Source organism: Macadamia integrifolia, chromosome 13, assembly GCF_013358625.1.
Source record: "Macadamia integrifolia cultivar HAES 741 chromosome 13, SCU_Mint_v3, whole genome shotgun sequence".
In the NCBI taxonomy this organism is placed as follows: domain Eukaryota; kingdom Viridiplantae; phylum Streptophyta; class Magnoliopsida; order Proteales; family Proteaceae; genus Macadamia; species Macadamia integrifolia.
This window is the reverse complement of record NC_056569.1, coordinates 1,594,738-1,600,912: the sequence shown is the minus strand read 5'-3', so window position 1 is coordinate 1,600,912 and position 6,175 is coordinate 1,594,738. Positions and strand designations below refer to the sequence as shown.

Below are 6,175 nucleotides of genomic sequence, written 5' to 3'. Positions count from 1 at the left end.
AAAAAAAAAAAAAAAAAAAAAAAAAAAAAAAAAAGTTTTTTACAATTTTAACCTTGATTCTATATTGATTTCAAAGGGAAAATTACATGATTACCCACTTTTGGGTTTTCCTTTACAAAATTACCCACAAAAAGTTTTGATCAACAAAAATACCCAAAATTAGGTTTGAGTTCACGAAACTATCCACCCAAAGTTTCAGTTAGCAAAAATACCCAAAATCAAGTTTGGGTTTACAAAACTACCCAAAATAGTGATTCTTCATCTTCCACATATAATCATGTATTTTTTTATTACTGAAACTTTGAGTGGATAGTTTTGTAAACACTAACTCAATTTTAGGTATTTTTGTTAACTTGAACTTTAAGTGGGTAATTTTGTAAAGGAAAACCTAATTTTGGGTATTTTTGTTAACTGAAACTTTTAGCGGGTAATTTTGTAAAGGGAAACTCAGAAGTGGATAATCATGTAATTTTCCCGACTTCGCAAATCCAAGATCAGCAGGTGTCAGCCTCCCGATACTGATACGATCCAGCCAATCGATTGTTAGGTAGTAGACCAAAACTTGGAGTCCAAGTCAAAGACTTGGACTCTTTCGTTCTTATTCTTTCTTTCTTTTTCTGCGATTGCTTTCTTCTGTGTGCAATGGAGTGGTCAGAGCTTCCAGAGGATTTAGTGGGTTTTTTGAAAACACTAAAGCTCTTGCGCTCCTCTACCGTCCATAACGGTCTCCTAATCTCCTGTCCTAAATTAGCTCCGCCATCCGCCATCCGCCATCCGCCCTAGCCGCAGCCCCGCAACTTACCGGAGATCGCTACCTGAAAGCCCTCAAATGGCGGAGAGAATGTCCGATGATGGAGATTTTGGATGGTAAAAAAGTAACCTATCGCAAAAATCATGGTAGATAAGTGACTGTAGATAAAATTTGGTTTCATGGTGTATATAAATTACGTAACTGACATATACTATATACTTTGTGAGAATCACCAATGCAATTAATAGCATTATGTTCTGATTATATGATGAAAAGAAATATTTGGGGATTTCTTATTAGCACGAAGACATAAAGTACATTAACAAAAGAAAAAAAAGGATTTTGGTGGTTTCAATCAGCCGGCGAAAGATTAACTTTGTATGCTGATTACGTTTGATTTCGCACTAGGCAGGCGTCAGTCCTCATACATGGTCTTATGGCTTTTTCGAGACCTGTTTCCTTTTTTTTTTTTTTTTCAAGAAAATATATTACTTTTAAACAAAAGAAGGGCAGGAACCGTCAAACACGCAACCTAACATGCTTCCAGCCCTTGGATTTGCACTAAACATCCTATATCGCTACCAAAGGATCGGATATGTTACCATATTTCGGTGTTTTATATCATGTTGTAACGTTAGTGTTTTTTTGCGGTAACGATACGAAAGGTCTGAGACGGCGTTTTTATGAGAACAAAAGAATTATTACTTACGGTTTCTTTTTTTTTTTTAACTTCTCTCTTATTAGACATCTTTCTATTTTTATGGGTATATTTACTTGATAAATACGAAAATACCGCTTAAATATGTACTTTGATAACTAAATTCTATCTGTTATAACAGATTTGATATTTTAAAAAAAAAAAAAAATGATATCAGAATATTATCTATCCTTTATAGCTACTTCTTCTAAACCCTAATTAAGGAAACAAACTACTCTCACTATCGCTTACTAGTAATGTCTTCTCTTCTCTCTACAATGCCAACATCACCATTTCGTCCTTCTCCTCCATCTAAAGTTCATCCGGAGGAGATTGATCAAAGTGAGAAGATGGATTTTCAATCTCAATCTGAGAACGTAGTGGGAGGAATGCAGAAAGGAGCACCACTTCATGAGGATGATGATAACTCTGCTTACTTCAACTCATTACCACCGGGATTCAGGTTCTGCCCAAGTGATGATGAGCTCATTAATTACTACCTGAAGAAGAAAATCATGAATCAGCCACTGCCCATTAACCGAATCAGAGATGTTGAGCTCTACAAGCATAACCCTGACTATCTCGCTGGTACGTTTTCTTGCTTTCTTTATATAGTTGGTTTTGTGTTTAAGTGTTCACTTCTCTGTTTTTTTTAAAGAGTACTTTTCCTAAATATAATTGTTGGACTTTGTTTTCTTTCTTTCTATTTTTCCCAACCATAAATATCTCATTGGATGTTGCTCTTTATAGTCGTTTTGTGTTTACATGTTTCATAGATCATAATTAGTTTTGCTTGCAATGATTTGGTGATTTTCTTGAAATGTAAATAGGTAAAAGGTTTTGAATCCAGATCAGGTTCATACATCAGATTGTTCACGTACGAGAACAATCTCAAATGCTCCTGATCTCAACATTCAGAATTCATTGTCTCTCCTTGTATTTAATGGATTCTAAATATTCGGACTAGGGGTGTACACAAATAATCTGTACGTGAACCTGATCCAGCCTCAAAGGTTTTATATAAATTTACGATAAATATAATTCTTTTTTTCTTTTTTATTGTTGACAAAAAATTAAGAGTAAAGAAAAAGTCTACATTTTGGATTGACACTCACCGTATATCCAGTACTTTAAAACATAAGCTCAGTTGTGCTTCACTGCACACTAGAGAGGTAGAAATACTTTTATAACTAATTCTATGATTTGCATCGCAGAGAGTATCTTGGTCTCTTTCTCCTTCCCTTGTTACTTTAAAGTTCTTGTATTTCTTCTCTATTTTGTAGGTAGAAGTAATTAATAAAACATATTTCTGATTTATTACCATTTCCCTCTTTTTTTTTCCCCAACAACCGAGCATTATAGAATTACTTTTATAACTAATTCTATGATTTGCACTGCCTACCAAATAGGATCTTGGTATCTCTCTTACTCCCCTATTATTTGGCATGGGTTTCCTCTCTATTTTTGCAAATTTGTTTCAGTTTTATATAAATATTTCTAACCTATTACCATTTCACCAGTTTTTTCCCAATAATTGATGCATTGTAGACGTATTTTGATAACTAATTCTATGGTTTGGATTACATTATTATAGAAGTAGACCAGAATGAAGGTAGAAATAAAATATATTAACTACAGAATAGTTACCCTTGAATTGATAAACCATTCAAAGAAATAATCTATGATTAATCTTTTCAAATGTCAATTGTTTTACCAAGGAAATTAATTTTCTACTTCTTTGTAGAATTTCAGAGTGACATTTCAATTTTGATGGTAGTGATTGTTTTATGATTTTATATTTCTTATTTTGTTTCTATGATTAATAGAGAAGTACCAATCATATGGAGAGGATGAATGGTATTTTTTTACGCCTAGAGATCGTTAGTATAAAAATGGATTTCGACCAAATCGAGCAGCTGGAAAGGGCTATTGGAAGGCCACTGGAGCAGATAAAAAAATTTACAGCAAAGATGAACTTGTTGGCTATAGGAAGGCATTAGTGTTCCACATAGGAAAGGCTCCCAAGGGTGACAAGTCTGATTGGATCATGCATGAGTATCGAGTGATACAAAATCCTCTTTTCCAAACTATTAGAGCACCAAATGATATGAAGGTATGTATATTAAATGCAGGTAAGCTAGACACAAATCAATTGTCACATCGTGATAAAAAAAATTTGTGTGTATTTCTCTCTTCGAATTCATTTTTTTTTTTAGATTTTTTCTTCTTGTAATACTTATTTGGTTTTCTAATCTTTTTGTAGTTGGATGACTGGGTCTTATGTAAGATGTATAAGAAGCCAGAGAAACCAGAAGCTCAAGATACAGAAATTCAAGCCAAGGATGCAAATACAAGGATTGAAACTGGTGATCATTCTGATGTTGGTGATGAAAATCAGGTGCCTGCAAATACTGATTATAACAATTCCAATTCATCAAGAATGTTATGCAGCTATAGTGACAGGATGGATAACTGTATGGGTTTGATCAATCCATCTGGTTGGAATGAATCCGGTCATTCTCTTCAATACAATCTTCCTCCGGAACCCAATCAAATGCTTACTGGTAATTATCCTTACCAATCCAACATCAATTTTGGTTATGGGGATCCTGGTAATTCAGTACTTCAACCAATTTCTTTTATGCCGCCGGCCATACATTTCATGGAGAGTAACTATCAAGAAACTGGTAATGTTTATAATGATTACTGGGGTTTCAAACAAGAGGATTCCAATATGTTACCCCAATACGACTTTAAACAAGAAGAGGATTACAATATGTTGCTCCACTATGACTTCTCCAACCAGAATTGCTTGGATCCCTTTAACTTTCTTTCTGATGATATTAATTTGCCAAATACCACTGACATCTCACCAGTACTAAAAGACAAGTCATCATTTACAAACAAGAATGTAAATGACTCAGGCGAATGGTGATATAAAGATCAACTGAAATTTTTCATGAATTTTTTGTGCTTTTCTTCTATTGTGATGTAAAGACGTACTCTGTGGTTCATGGAGTTTTATATCCATTTGAGAAGTCATGAATTAGATGACTACTTTATTGTTTTAGTTATGTATTTCTGATGCGTTGTGTTTATCCTTTAGTCTTTTTTTTTTTTTTTTTTTTTTTTTTTTTTTTTTTTGTTCTTTGCTCCTATCTTTTTTGATATTTTTTTAAATTATTTATAAATTTTCATTTTTTTACATTTTGCAAATTGTGTATAAATTTTCATTTTTGATATTTTACAAATTATGTTTAAATTTCAGACTAAAAAGACACCATTGGTATGAGATGGTTCACCCAATTCGCATCCAAGGCCTTCCAAGCATTAGTTCGTGTTACAATTGCGATTTCAAATCCAAGCTTTGCAATCTCAACGCTTTACATCTCGGACTAGTGTGATCTCGACCTTTCCACCCTAACATATACAATTTAATCTCAATCCATGCTTTTAATTGTCTCATTAGTTCTTTTCCTCATTCTCTAGAACCTGTATAAATTTTAAAAAATCATTAGTTAGCTAATTTTTTTTTTTATTGTAGTCAATTACCTATATGAATCGGATAATTTGAATTCGAGTATCTTCTGACTGAACACGAATACCCTTACACAAATACGAATATAAATATAAATCGAATGCGGATTTTCAACTATATGCTTATATCGATATATTACCGATCCTGATCAGCCCAATCCGTCGGTTATACCCTTATTTTCATTATATAAAAAAATGAGGTTTTTTACAATTTTAACCCTGATCCAACATTGATAAGATCGGCCAGGTATCAGCCTCCCGAGATCCAGCCTATCCGAAACTCAAACATGGAGTCGAATTTGCAAAACTGAGAAATTGGGTGTTCTTATCTTAGTTGGTGTCCAACTTAATAAGTAGTTAAGTTTATCTCTTTTGTTCTTGATTTCGCTCTAAGTAGTCGAGGATGAGAATAGTAAGATTTATCATCTCGATGGTTTTCCAAGAAAACAATTTAAAAACATGTTACCACATTCGTTGTTATTCTTCCATCTTTGGTGGAAGTACTCAAGGAATGACCTTCATGGAGACCAACAAAGAGGACATCGGGACATTGGCGGTGGTGGTTCTCCGAGACTCATTGCTAGACTTTGTCCACCAATTTGGCTTACTCTATATACCATCTTACAACAATACATTATGGTGACCGTTAGGCTCCGCTCGACAAGGAATTTCGCTACCTTAATACCGTTCATGGTAGCCATTCGCTGACTCATCTTTTTTTTTTTTTTTTTTTTTTTTTGTTTAAGAAAATCCCGAAGAAGGCTTCAGGTAAATGTACACTTTTAAGTAGAAGTATTTGTTTCACTTAATGCCATTTAAAGGGTGAAAAGGGATTTTTATAAGAATAAAAGAATTCAAATTGAAACCAAATACTGGGATTAAATCTTTAATCACAACTATTTCTTAAGTATCCAATGGTCAGAATTATCACTTAACGGCTTCTCTTTTCTAAATAATTATCTCTTAGAAGACACATTCTCTATTTTTATGGGTATATTTACTTGATAAATACGAAAATACCGCTTAAATATGTACTTTGATAACTAAATTCTATCTGTTATAACAGATTTGATATCATTAAAAAAAAAAAAAAAAAAAAAAAATCTGATATCAGAATATTATCTATCCTTTATATCTACTTCTTCTAAACCCTAATTAAGGAAGTACACACAACCCTCACTATCGTTTAC

General features: G+C 33.1%; 1 pseudogene; it reads left to right on the top strand.

Moving 5' to 3' along the window:
- Window positions 1–1,705: 1,705 nt before the first annotated feature.
- Window positions 1,706–4,383, top strand: LOC122059782 (annotated as a pseudogene).
- Window positions 4,384–6,175: the final 1,792 nt, after the last annotated feature.